General features: G+C 49.1%; 1 protein-coding gene across 2 annotated transcripts in view; it reads left to right on the top strand.

Moving 5' to 3' along the window:
• Positions 1-13433, top strand: part of LOC126533476 (hypoxia-inducible factor 1-alpha-like) — a 236005-nt gene that overhangs the window by 97189 nt on the left and 125383 nt on the right. The window contains exon 1 of one of the 2 annotated variants that reach the window (XM_055071933.2): positions 9904-10109. The exons of the other annotated variant lie outside the window; for it this stretch is intronic. The gene's annotated coding sequence lies outside the window, so the exon portion shown is untranslated. Of the gene's footprint in view, positions 1-9903; positions 10110-13433 lie in introns of those variants that run through there. 2 annotated transcript variants of the gene reach the window in all.

Genomic DNA, 13433 nt, shown 5'->3' with positions numbered 1-13433 from the left:
GGACGTTATAACCAGAAACGCTCCAGCGTGTCATAACCGCTACTATGGCTCTTGCGTTGCTTCCCGCGCGTCAATAAGCACTTTGGGTTATCAAACTCGGCGTTATCGAATATGATAAGTTGGGCTATGCGGTGTTAAACAATACTCGGCCTGAATGGAATCCGGTTTAGTAGATTTCGTCGGCGGTCATTAACCTGTATCGCGCGACCAGTGAAGCGTGCGCTTACACAAGGTGCGACAATACATAACGCGTACGCGCGGAGAAGGGAGCGGGCAGTTGAAAAGCGTGCGGGAAAGGAATGTTTGCGCACCTGGAGGAAGGAAGAACGTCGCGGGCAGGGAATGGCCGGCGGGCAGCTTTGAAGTAATGCCACTGTCAACGTCCAAACTCCGTCGCGGGAGCATCGATGCCTTATTGTGAGAACAGTGCGCAAGCATATGCGGGTGTAGACGGGTTTTCTTTTCTTTTTTTGAGAGAAATGTGCACGTGCCGCTCACCTTTCCAACGTTCCAGAGATCGCATTTCGCGCTCCCTCGCGTGTCGTATGTCTCGCGGATATAATCCCGCTTCGCATACTTTTGACAAACGCTCTGTACGCCGCTGCATGCGTCACGGGAGTGCGACAAAAGAAATAGCACAGGCACAAAAGCAATGGAGACTAAATTTTTAGAAAAAGAAAAGCAAGGCCGGCCTATGTATGTCTGACTGTGGCCTCCGAGATCGCACTGGCGCATCTTCTGGGAGGCCACATTCTAACGACACATGTCCGGAAAGATCGGGAATGGTAAACTATAAGGCGGTAAGGAAGGGTTGGTTTGTGAAACCTCTGAAACGGAGATACCGTGTGAAAATGGGCGCAATTATGAAAAAGAGAATATGTGCTGCCGCCATGCAAGACACGTTGAATCCGAACTTACTGATACGGTTGCAGACACCATTTTTATTTCTGTGGCGCATTAAAAAAACGAAGTTATCCGTTCCTTAGACAAAATTTGTAGGTTCGAGTTGCTTGCTTGCCTGTAGTTCATTCACCTGGGGCCACTCCTCTTTAAGATACGAAAGAATACCGGAAACCTCATTTCGCCAACATGGCGTCGAGTTGCTTATAGTCTTTCCTTTGGGCTTACTTCAGTTTCGGACTTCGTCGCAAGGATGTTTGGTTTTCGACCATTGAATCTTTAATTGGCGTTTTGGCTGTCGGTGCCGAATACTTAGGCAACGTGCGGCGGCCTCAGACGTCATTATCATCATCATCAGCCTGGTTACGCCCACTGCAGGGCAAAGGACTCTCCCATACTTCAACTACCCCGGTTCTGTACTAATTGTGGCCATGTCGTCCCTGCAAACTTCTTAATCTCATCCGCCCACCTAACTTACTGCCGCCCCCTGCTACGCTTCCCTTCCCTTGGAAACCAGTCCGTAACCCTTAATGACCATCGGTTATCTTCCCTCCTCATTACATGTCCTGCCCATGCCCATTTCTTTTTCTTGATTTCAACCAAGTTGTCATTAACTCGCGTTTGTTCCCTCACCCAATCTGCTTTTTTCTTATCCCTTCACGTTACACCTGTCATTCTTCTTTCCATAGCTCGTTGCGTCGTCCTCAATTTAAGCAGAACCCTTTTCCTCAGACGTACACGGCCCATAATGTCGTTGTGCGCGCGGGCCCTCGCGATTATGCAGCACATCCTCCTCCCCGATTGGTCGCTGCCTCTGCACTCTCCCATCGTCCTCGAAGCCCCCACATATGCGATTATACCCGCGAGCAGCTTACGTATACATGCGGCCTGTGGTCTCACTTGAGCCCTTGCTCCATTAACCTTGTCGTTTCCGCCGTTGCTTTTCCTTTTACGGTGGCATTACGCCACTCGGTCCATATGTGCTGTTTACCAGCGACGACAACGAGACTCCACGAGCAGCTTCGCGCGTCGCCATGCCCACAACACTTGTCGTCGTCAGTGGTTGTGTGGTATCTTTATAGGGAGTTTTAGTAATGAGGGAGCCAATGTTAGGAGACGCCGAGTACAAACGAACCTTCTAATTTGTTTTGGGTCCTCATGGGTTTTGTGTTTTCTCGGGTTTTGGGGAACGAGTTTTGGGTAAGCTTGCGGGTACGCAAAGCCGCTCGGGAATTAGCGAGTTTTAGAAATAGGGTACCCAGAGTTAGTTGACGCCATCGGCCACAGACGCGCAGAGGGAAACGAAGAGAGCACAAAATAACGCGAAAGGCGTACAACGGAGTTTGGGTGCTTTGGGTGCGCTTGGGGACGGTTCCTAAATACTCCCTAACACGTAAGGGTGCCCGAGGGCTGCGGGCACGCAAATCGCCGGGAGATAGCAAATAGCGCAAAGAGAATGCGAAAGGGACGCAAAGGGCGTGCAGTATAGCGTTTGCGTCCCCCCCCCCCTCCCCCCAACGCCTTATGTGCCTTATGTAATCTAAAATTGTCTATTATTTTCTAAAACTCCCTATTGGCTTTGCGTCCGAGCAATTCCCACCGCATCGTCGTCACTCGCGTATGGTTGAGGTGTTCCTCTACGGAGAGACAGTTACGGCGTTGCACGTTGTTCAATATTTTCCACCACCCCTCCTCGAATCTCCTCCTCGCGCGTGGGCCCCGCACTCTCCCTTTCCCTAGGGGTGGCTAAGCGCGCGCTCGCTCGGCGTCCCAACCCGCGCTCGCTTCGGCAAGGGTCTGACTTCTCGCCAAGGCCACTGGTCGCGGCGCGCTGAAGTCGACCGGCGGTGCCTCCTGCTGCTCCTGCGGGTCAGCCGAGCGAAAGAGAAAAGGTTGCGTGATTCGCATGCCCGCGACCGGATCGGTCGGCAGTCCTCGCCGTCCGACCGCTGCCCGATTGCGGCGCACGCCGTGACCTTGTCAGATCTTGTCAACCGCGCTTGCCTCCTCCTGGTCTGTGTGCCACCCCCTCCCCTTTTTTTTCAGTTTTTTTTTCTTTCTCCTTCGGCACCGAGTTATGCTTTAATAACGCTGCCCGCACCTTCTTCGCCAGAGACTTTGGCAACAAGCGTTCTTTCCTCTTTCGTGGGAGCGCGCGATCGGCGGCGTTGGTTTCCAGGAGTTAATGAATATGAAGTTCTTTTTTTTAAACAAGGCCCGCACGCTCTCTTTCTGGGCCTTGGCTGAAGAGAGGAGGAGGAGGAGGGGGCGAGGGAAAGCGCGTGAGCAGTTGGTCACGTGAAGAAGTAGTCGAGTAGAAGAGGGGAGCATGGTCCATGCTCACCTCGGGTCCCGGTTATCAGCTTAATTGCTCTGGCTGACCCAACACCCCTGGTGCCCGCGGGCTGCGCGATTTACACCCTCGCTCGCGTCATAACTCACCGCCGCGCCGTCCATGCAGGCTGCGCGCCGTGCGACGTTTCTCACGCTTGAAAAAAATATAGAAAACAGATTACGCGTTCCGTCTGGCTCAGCGACACCGTCTCGCTGGCGTGTGCATCCGCGAGTGTGTGCGCATGCGCAGTAAACACGTGTGCGCGCGAACACTCGCGAGGCAATTAGGAGAAAGAAAAACTGCTTTCTAATTCCTTTCTGTTACGCCTCCCGAGGGTGTTGTTTGCCCTGCTGGAGAGGGAAAATGAGCCGGCGGCTCCTTCCTCCCTTGCGTTCGTCTCTTCAACGTTTGACTTTGGCGAAATTGCTTCCTTTTCTTCTTTTCTTTTTTTTTTTTTGTGCTCCTTCTGCAGGCTTGCCAAAAGAGCTCACTGATGAGATAAGACTAATGAGAAGCTAATTAAAAACTTACGCCTTCCGCGTGTTTCGTAAACCTCGTTAATCTCATCAGTATATATATACACATCTGGTGTGGCTGTATCGGCAGGCTGGCACCAGTGAAACGATCTTCGTCGCCGAATTACCGGAAAATTTATTGTCGCGCGCTCTCCGCGAACGCGTTCGCGCCGAAATGTACGGAAAGAAGGGCCAGCATCAGCTCTTCCTGGATACTGCAAAAATATTAATCGGACGAAGTGACGAAATCTTTGGCGTGGCGGTCTGCGTAGTCCAAAGATATATGTGTAGTAAGCGCAGTTGTCTTGTACTTATATGCCCGATAATTTCCACGGGCCACTTATTCTGCTAGTTCACAAAAAACGCACAAAACATTGTACACTGTACGTGCATTGTAAAAAGAATAACGGCAGAACTTGTCTCACAATGAAAGTCGACGTTAGTGCGCTTAGCACTGACGCAGTGTAGCGGCCCACCGTGTATATATATATATATATATGAACAACGCCGGAAGCGTCGTGCACAAGTTTGTTCGATTCAGAAAAAGGTGCACGGCACACAAACGAAAATGTACTGGCGTTGCTGGTTGTTTTGCACCGAGCGGGACCCATCCGCTGCAAGGTTCAACGGGGCACTGCACTGCTACGGCGTCTTATACTGCACCTTACTTTGCACCACCTTGTGCAATCGAATGCGCTGGTGCAGAGCTCGCGGCTCGCCGCGCTGTACGTCGTAGAATCGAGGGCCTGTAGGAGCACAAGGTGCAGATAAACTTGGTTGAATCGAATGCACCTCGCGAGACGTGTACACGCAGTCGGGCTTCTCTCCCGCGCTTCTCACTAGACACGCTGCGCCATCTGGCGTTGCCGCCACGAAGTCCGCCCGTGGTGCGTGTGTACTGGTGCCGAGTATATATATTCAGTAGAGGCGGAGGAATACCAACGTTTTCGAGTACGAATGGAATACGAATAGCAAGTACCGAATATTGAATTGAATATCGAACAGTGAAATGCCAAACGCATGTATCTTTACAACAGGAATATTTCGTTCCATTAATCAGGTACCACGCCTGTACGACTTATGGGAAAAAAAGACAGCTAACTATCGAGGACGATAGGGATCAGTTTTAAACGCAATATTAGTCATTTTCATTAAAACAAAAGTGCAGGATTAATGTCTCAACGTCTTTATACCTTGGTTGCGAACAAGCTTTTCGAGAATAAATGAGTGCTGTAAGGCTAGCTTTCCAAAAAAACACTAAATAAACGGTTGCCGGAAAAGAAAACGACAAGTTGTGGACGAAGAGAAAAAGCTGCTGAAGGAACTGTGTACCGTAGACACATTTAATGGGACCCGTTGGAAGGAAAACATCACTGGTTGCAGCTTAAAAAGATAAAACTACCACATGACTAGACTGCCATAAGCACTAAATGACAGACTACAAGCAAGAGTCACAGAGTTGTCATGAAGGCCTCGGCCGCGAAACCACAAGCAAATCTTCCATTATGCGCATTTTTGTTTCTTCATTGTTTCGAAAACTTGTCTCACTTCTGATAATCTGCGATACTTTGTCTAGCAGACGGCGAACAGTAACCAGAAGTTTGACAGTCGGTTAATGCTAAATCTTTGGTTAGTTTCGATATTCAAAAATACCGAGCAGTTTATTTTCGAATAGTTAGAGTTTAATAGTCGATTCGAAACTTCAAATATTCGCCTGCCCATAATATTGAGACAAGATTGTCTGAATTTATATACGACTCGGGCTCGATTCATCCGAGCACCGGGGAAATTTTAAATTATTATTATTATTATTATTATTATTGTTATTATTATTATTATTATTATTACTGCCATTGAAGAGCGTCACATACGCACTGACACAAGTTGGCAGTAATACAATTAGAGACGCATATACATAGGCCACCGCGCAGTGTGCGTGAAGTATCCTAAGGATGCTAATCGCATTAAGACCGCAGTGCGCTTGTGCTGACACTTCGTCGAAGTGTTTGTAGCCCGCGCCGTACGTCGGACGTCGCGAACGTTGCCCTTTTTTCCCGCTTGAGTGCGCTGCAGTCGTGCATGCGTGCAGTTTACGTTCGTTTCGTCGCGGTTATGTCGTCTTGTGTTTACGCCAAAGAGCGGTTGCCTCGTTGAGTTCTTTGAGCCGCCGTTCTCGCTTAACGTGCGCTCACGCGAAATTTACGCGCGCAGCTCGGTCAGCCCACGTGTGAGCGCCTTGTCTGCCTGGACACGTCGAAAACTGCGTAACCTTGCTTCGTCACAAGCAGTGCAACATGGACGAAGAATTACGAGCAGTCGCTCGTGTTGTTCAAGCCCGCCCGAATTTCGAATTAACGTTGCTTGCCTTGGTCCGACCAGTTCTTCTTCTTCTTCTTCTTCATCTGTGCGAGCAGCCTTTTCATCGCTCTTATGTTTTTCGCGCCATTTCTATGTAAAGTCACTTGGCAGTCTACGCCTAGGGAGGCATCCGTTCTTTTCATTTTTTGCACGTGCGCTTCATGGCCTGTGTCGTAACTTCAGACCTGGCCTTGTGCACCGTGACCGTGGAAGAATTCCTCGAGGTGTGTGTGTGTTCAGGACAATCAATCATCAGAGGTTAGGAACATTTCCTGTTATACCGTACCCGCGTGCGCCAGCTTCACGTAGTGTCTGCAGGCACCCCTCTCCAGCTTATTTCAAGCAAGAGAAAAACTCCTCCCCCAGGACGACGGAGACCCGGAATGATCAGACGTTATCATGGAACAAGGAACTTTTCAGCAATCAATGTTTCTGCATGGGTCGATCGACTCGTAATTCCCGAGTCGCTCCGAAGAATAAAAGTCAACCCTTGTCTCGAAACGTTGGCTCCAGGTATTGTTCGAACACTTGCTATCACCTATCGAGCTTGTATAGTTAACTTTCTCCCGCTTCATATACATATATATATATACGCCGCCGGTCTGCGGCTTGGCCGAAAACGAGATCACGGCGATGGCGCAACGACAGGCGCCCACTCTTCTAAACCGCGACTGCGAAACTTGCGAGTCGTATCAGGCTCGCCAGCTGATACCAGGGGGGTATTGCGCAATTTCTCCGCGGAGGCGGAGATAAAACACCGCCATAATATATTATGTCCGCCGGCGTTGTCGCTTTCGCTGGGATGTCGGCCGTTCACGTGACCACGAGATTGGGGGTGGCCGGCCGGATGAAGTGTGCGGGGACGTGGAAAAGAAAAGTGTGTCATTTGTGCCCTTGCGTACAGGACGCTTCGCGTGCGCCGATTGTGAACTTGTAAATTCGATCTGCGGGCTGGTACGGGACGCTTAGTGTGCGCCGATTGGGAACTTGTAAATTCGGTCTGCGGGCTGGTACGGGACGCTTAGTGTGCGCCGATTGGGAACTTGTAAATTCGATCTGCGGGGTGGTACGGGACGCTTAGTGTGCGCCGATTGGGAACTTGTAAATTCGATCTGCGGGCTGGTACGGGACGCTTAGTGTGCGCCGATTGGGAACTTGTAAATTCGATCTGCGGGGTGGTACGGGACGCTTAGTGTGCGCCGATTGGGAACTTGTAAATTCGATCTGCGGGCTGGTACGGGACGCTTAGTGTGCGCCGATTGGGAACTTGTAAATTCGATCTGCGGGCTGGTACGGGACGCTTATTGTGCGCCGATTGGAAACTTGTAAATTCGATCTGCGTGGTGGTACGGGACGCTTAGTGTGCGCCGATTGGGCACTTGTAAATTCGGCCTCCGGTCTGGTACAGGAAATTTAGAGTGCGCAGAGTGCGCAGGAAAAAAAAAAAAACTGCGATTTAAACGTGCAGCTTGACTGGCTTCGCCTCCTTGCAGAACGAGGCAGTGAAGTGTCAACATTCGAAACGTTATTCATATTACGAGATGCACACAAATTGGCACATGAAAGACTACACCGAGAAGCAAACAAGGCCGAAAATTCGTAAGATAGTAAGAAAAGAATAAAGCGGACTTGGGTCGTTAATAGCCCCAAATTTTATTATTATTATTATTATTATTATTATTATTATTATTATTATTATTATTATTATTATTATTATTATTATTATTATTGTTATTATATGACGGCGGAGGGTTGTCTTGGCGATTTCCCAGCTCATGATATCGTTGATTGGTTGATTTTAATATGCTTTGCCATGTTAAACATACTTATTGGTTCCTCAGACGTCGGAAACACGCTATTTGTGTCCGTTACGAAGTAACAAGAGAGGTTATCATCAGCTTCTTTATCAAGCGATACCTTGCAGTACATTCCTTGCTTTTTGCCTCGTCAGGGTGTGTTGGTGGCGGAAAGTCGGATTGTCGTGGGGATAGACTTCAATGGAAAGAACAGTCGTCCGGTTAAATGTGTTTCGTGTGGCTTCTTGGATTTAAGGGGTTTATTTAGCGGCTTTTGGTTGCCCGAAATGCTATAGGTACGGCATGATATTGAGCACGCGCTGTGTCAGTGTCGCCGCAGTAGCACCGCGCGGTTAGCAGCAAGAACTTGGTATAGTGTACAAATACAGGCGAGTGATGTTAAAAGCGAAGCTTTTTTTTTTTTCTTTTTTGCGAATCTCACCGGGTTTGGTGACCGTGAGTGCTGAGGCCTGGCTGTTCTCTTGGCGAATAGGCCGGCCAATCACAGCGGAGGAGGCGCGCGTCACCGCCGCCGGCTTCCTTGCATCGCCACCAGATGGCTCTGGTCTCTGCGGCGACGCCGGTCGTGCGGGGGAAAGAAAATAAAAAGAACCAGAAAGCTCGCCTTTGCACATCCGCGGATAGCTGCACGGTACAATGAGGAAGTAAAGGCTTCTTGCGGATAGAATGAGTTTGAATTGCGCTACTTACACACGTGCATGCTACCGCTGAAACCACGATGCGTTCAAGACGACCATCGTACTTGCTAGTATAGTCAGCAACTCCGCTCAACGAAATGCACGGCGTAATATGTGTGCTTCCGCGCTTGTGTGTGTGTGTGTTTCAACTCGTGTTTCCGCTCTTTATGCACCCACACAAAGCTTCGCTGTATATGGATTCCAACTCGTTGGATCCGCTGCATTTCCCCCCTAGTTTCTTCTGATTATTCGTAGTACTCCGTCATTCCGTCTTCCGTCATTCGCGCATCCTGTATTCTTATAACAGGGAATGTTATAACCTCCCCACCTTCTGTCGTCATCCTTCCGTGGATGGTGCGGATTAATGTTTTGGATGGAAGCTTCTTCTCTCATTCTTTCCTCTCGGTTCTTCGTAATAAACAGTTTTTGGGATCCCTTGCTGCCTCGCTGTTTTTGGTAGCAAGATATGGGCCGGAGAATGGAGTCCTTGAAAATCAAGGCCCTTTTTCACCAAAATCGTGTCTCCAGGAGTTACATCCTGTATCTTGGAGCGATTTCGTTCATCAAAGTTTCTTTCCATAGCATGGGGAGATCTCCGTCGTTGCTCTGTAGACGGCGGCTTTTCCCGGAGTGTAACCTTGTCGATAATCCCTGTAGTTCCTCATAGGCTGCAAGCCACACAGATCTGCCAAAAGCGCCGAAATGAGGGCTGCATCCTAATTCAGCAGTGTAGGAACGGTTATGATGAGAAACAGCTGTTTCTAACGCGCACTTTCAGCCGCCTTTGAAGTCGGGGCAGAGAGCCAAGAATGTCTTCAGGTCTCGTACGGCTCTCTCTGCAACAGAATTGGCTTTCCACGGCTGCTTCTTGTGCTCTCTGAGATGCGAAGGTCGAACCATTCTTTAGTATTTCCTCCACGGTATACTTCCGCAGGTGAAACACTCGATCAATGTCGATGACGCCCCAGTTATTGTGTTCGCAAGCGTACTCATATTATAGTCTACAGCCACGTATAGTGGCGCTGGACGAAGCACCGTCGAATCGCTCAGGTTCCGCTGGTAATTCAACTCTCCTGTAATTTGCAGAATCCGTTATAAGTGCTTCCTGCTGCTGAGTTTTGTTGCATTTGCATTGTGGCAAGCTCTCCGAATGCGTCTGAGCGATTAACGGGAAACGAAGGCGCGCTTGCGGTTGCGTTGCAGTTCATGGCGTGTCCAAAAGGGTGAGTTCACTCAGTTCCACGTTGATTTTTGCAGCACCGTTAGCGATGACATCTTCCACTGTAGTAACGGCCCTGGTGACGATGACGTCGAGCAGAGCCGCGGGGTGGTCATCTCGACTTGTGCACGAGAGAGGTCCTCCCCCATCCGGCTTGTAGCCTGTGATGATTGGCTGGCCTCCTCGCTGTGTCACGTAGAACGTCACCCACATGTCCCCAAGTCCGTAGCCGACTGTGCCGAAGTGCAGAACTCCCCGAAAGCTGGGAGCCTTCGAGCATTTATTACGGTAACTTGATCGCCACATTTGTTGTTGTTGTTGTCATTGCCTCAAAGCATATTTGCCATATTTGATATAAATCGCCATATTTCATCTCTTTCTTCTATCTTCCTCTTGTTCCCTTCCTTGACCGCCTTGTTATCCGTTTTCATCTTCATCTGCACGCTTCCGTTCTTGTCCAGGGAATCTTATATTCGTATTTAGGCCGTTTTGGCACAGCGAAAGCTCTCGAAGCAGGCGAACTTCAGTGTTTGTTATTCCTTAATTCCTTTATTCCTTAATTGATTATTAACCAATATTTCTGTTGTTGCTTTGTGTGTGTGTGTGTGTGTGTGTGTGTGTGTGTGTGTGTGTGTGTGTGTGTGTGTGTGTGTGTGAAGACTAAACGTCTTCTCTAATGACATAGGGCTCATAGGTTCAATCTTTCGCAGTGAGAGCGTCGCCATCGGTGAAGGAAGAAAACCAAACCAGACCAAAGCAGACCGAAACAAACCAAACTCGCTCCTCGTGATGCTGTTCTGAACATGGTACAATTCCGCCATATTGTAAAATTCGCCACCTTGTCAGCTCTGATTGGTCGAGAGGGCTACTGAGCCATCTCGGATTGGCTAAAAATGTCGCCATTACAGAATTCTATAATATGCCGGAATTTGACGATGTCCACGTGTATACCACTGCTGTTCGGTCTCGAGGCTGACTACGAATCTCTTCAAAAAAAAAAAAAAAAAAACTGCGCCCTTTGTAGCTTGTCTTGTCCTGAAACAGTAATAGTCTATCTTGAACGATTTTCCGTTCTTTGACGTTGCGCGCTCAATACTTCCGGGAGGTGGGGGGAGACTTCATCTGCTGCTGAAGTTCCGATTGGCTGGGTTGGAGCACGCGTCAGAAGGAGACAGGCCTTGCACATGATCAGCGTGAGATAGCTTCCTTTAAGAACCGCCTTAGCATAGCATTCTTCATAGAAAAGTAGCGAGTGCAGATTTTTCAAGAAGGGCAACGCAAGCAAGGCAGAAGACGGTCATCGTGCACAAGATACGCCCCAAAGGGTGTAAAAAAAAATTTTTTTTTAGAGTGCATTCGCGGTGAAACTTCTGACTTGTGCTAGCTTGCGCTGATTAAGCTGAACACTTGCAGCATCGGCGACATGCGCTCAGCCCGGGGCCGCAATTTTCGCTGATAGAGCGGCTCGGCCTTATCGGTGTTTCAAAAAGCTCGGGGACGTGTCTGCTTTCTTCGAACAAGTCGCGGTGACATGACGCCTGCTGGCCTTCCTTTTTTTCTCTTTCACTTCCTTTTTATTTTAGTTTTCTCCACGGGCGCGCTTCCATCCGTCTGTCACTTTGCAGCTCGTTCACGTGGGTTTTCCCCAGGGCACCGCGTGCTGTTCGCTGAAGCTGAACGCCGGCCTCTGTGCTGTACGCGCTACAAACCGCGCCGCGCGTACGGTCGGGCTGAAGACGCGTAGCTTCTTTCCTTTTTTCTTGCTTTCATTTTCTCGAGCTTCTATCTCTCTTGGTCGCCACGCTTGACGCATATCCTGGCGTCGGCGCCTGCAGCTGTGAGATTATTACCATTGCTAACCGCCCAACGCCCCGGCGCCGCACCTTGGGCCTGAGCGGGAGGAATGACTTAACCTTCCCAGGAAAGCATCGGCAAGCAAGCGCCGCCGCGTTTCCGCTCCACGTGCTGTGCATGTATTCTGTTAACCCGATCGCCGAGCTCGAGCATCGCACGCTTTCAGTTGAGCTGCATTGCGGTATCCATACGTCATTAGGCGTACAATCGGTAGACTTCTTAAACCGTGGGAAATTTCCTGCGTGTAAGGTTTTATACGGCGGGCGGTTTTATTTTTATTTTTTTTCTAGACGCAGAATGCCCTTGAGAGGACAGTGCAAAGCGCGATGCATATGATGCGAATTTGCACGCGAAACGTCCGACCTGCCGTATGCGATATGATTCGGGACACATGGTCCACAAGACCGGGGACGGGATAGGGGAGGGAAGAGAGGGAAACGATCACGGTGTGGACCCCTCCAACCCCTGGCTACGCCCATCCGCCAACTAAACAGCTCTGATTGGCTCACGGGACTGCTTGGGCTCCCCTCTGATTCGCTCAACACGCCACCACTGCATAATTTGACAGTGTGGGTGGAATTTGAGTGTCCGAAGTAGCAGCCGTGGATTTGGGCGAGCTGGTGATTTACATAAGTGAAAGGCATGCATCGTACTGATTGGAGTGACACTGTGGGCGGATCGAGCCTTTACTGGACGAATTAAAAAAAAAGAAAGTGTACACACACCTCTGATGGTGAGGTGTGCATACTATGGTGAACATTCATACCATCTAGATGAATACCGAAAGCAAGGATGCTGAGTGTTTCGTTGAACAATGTAATGTGGACCACAAACGAAATGCAATCTCGCTGCAAAATTTGACAGAAAACACAGTAGTGGTAAGTGCAGAACATTCTTTTAAATATAAAATAATAACCAGGTCGCCTTATACTGAGACATAACAGTTCTCTTAAGGAGGGATTAAGCAGTTACCTGTGTGAGTTATTTGATACTGAATAGTTATTGTGAAAATTAATAGCTACTTTCTGCTATTCTCCTGTAATGCAGGTAGAAATATTTAGACAGCATTTACAGATACTTTTTCTTCTCTTTCAAAAGTAAGCAAAATGTTACCAAGATTGACCAGTGTCACATTCTGAGCCAAATATTCTTGTTCATTGCTTTCTAGTCAGTCCTGGCTATAGAATGAAAAACTTCTTCCCTAGAAAGCCTTCTTTTTTTTTTTTACTTGTGCATCACGCACATTCTTTCTATTGCTTAGTCTTCTTCCTCTACTACCACTTGGAACAGGTTTTCCTGCAGTGATTGCTGCCTCCAGAAACAAAACACAATTGCCATTGCCTTTATTTGTGCTCTGCGCTTTGGGTTCAAAGTTGCCAGTGGTTGCTCATCTGTTTCAAGAGATTGCTTTGCCACGGGGCTTGCCCTGGAGGTGGTGGAGGGGGCTCCTGCTCGGACTTCTTTCGTGTCACAAGGGGTGGGGAGGAGGAGGGCCACATTTAATTGGCCCCTGAGCATGTCTCCGCTAGGAGAGGGGAGCCAACTCGCAGAACCTGTTTTCGAAGCAACTCCTCTCAGCTAGTGTTCCTGGCATTCTCACCCTAATCTCAGTTCTGTGTCTGCAGTTGCCAGAGGGACGTCAGTTGTATCTTTTTGTTTCCTGGCCTACCGTCTATTCATTCTTGACTCTCTGATTAAATTCACAGCTGAAAAAAAAAAAAAAGAACAAGGACACAACCACGGACGTGCCCAGAGAGC

This window comes from Dermacentor andersoni, chromosome 7, assembly GCF_023375885.2.
Source record: "Dermacentor andersoni chromosome 7, qqDerAnde1_hic_scaffold, whole genome shotgun sequence".
In the NCBI taxonomy this organism is placed as follows: domain Eukaryota; kingdom Metazoa; phylum Arthropoda; class Arachnida; order Ixodida; family Ixodidae; genus Dermacentor; species Dermacentor andersoni.
This window is presented reverse-complemented; position numbering and strand designations above follow the sequence as displayed.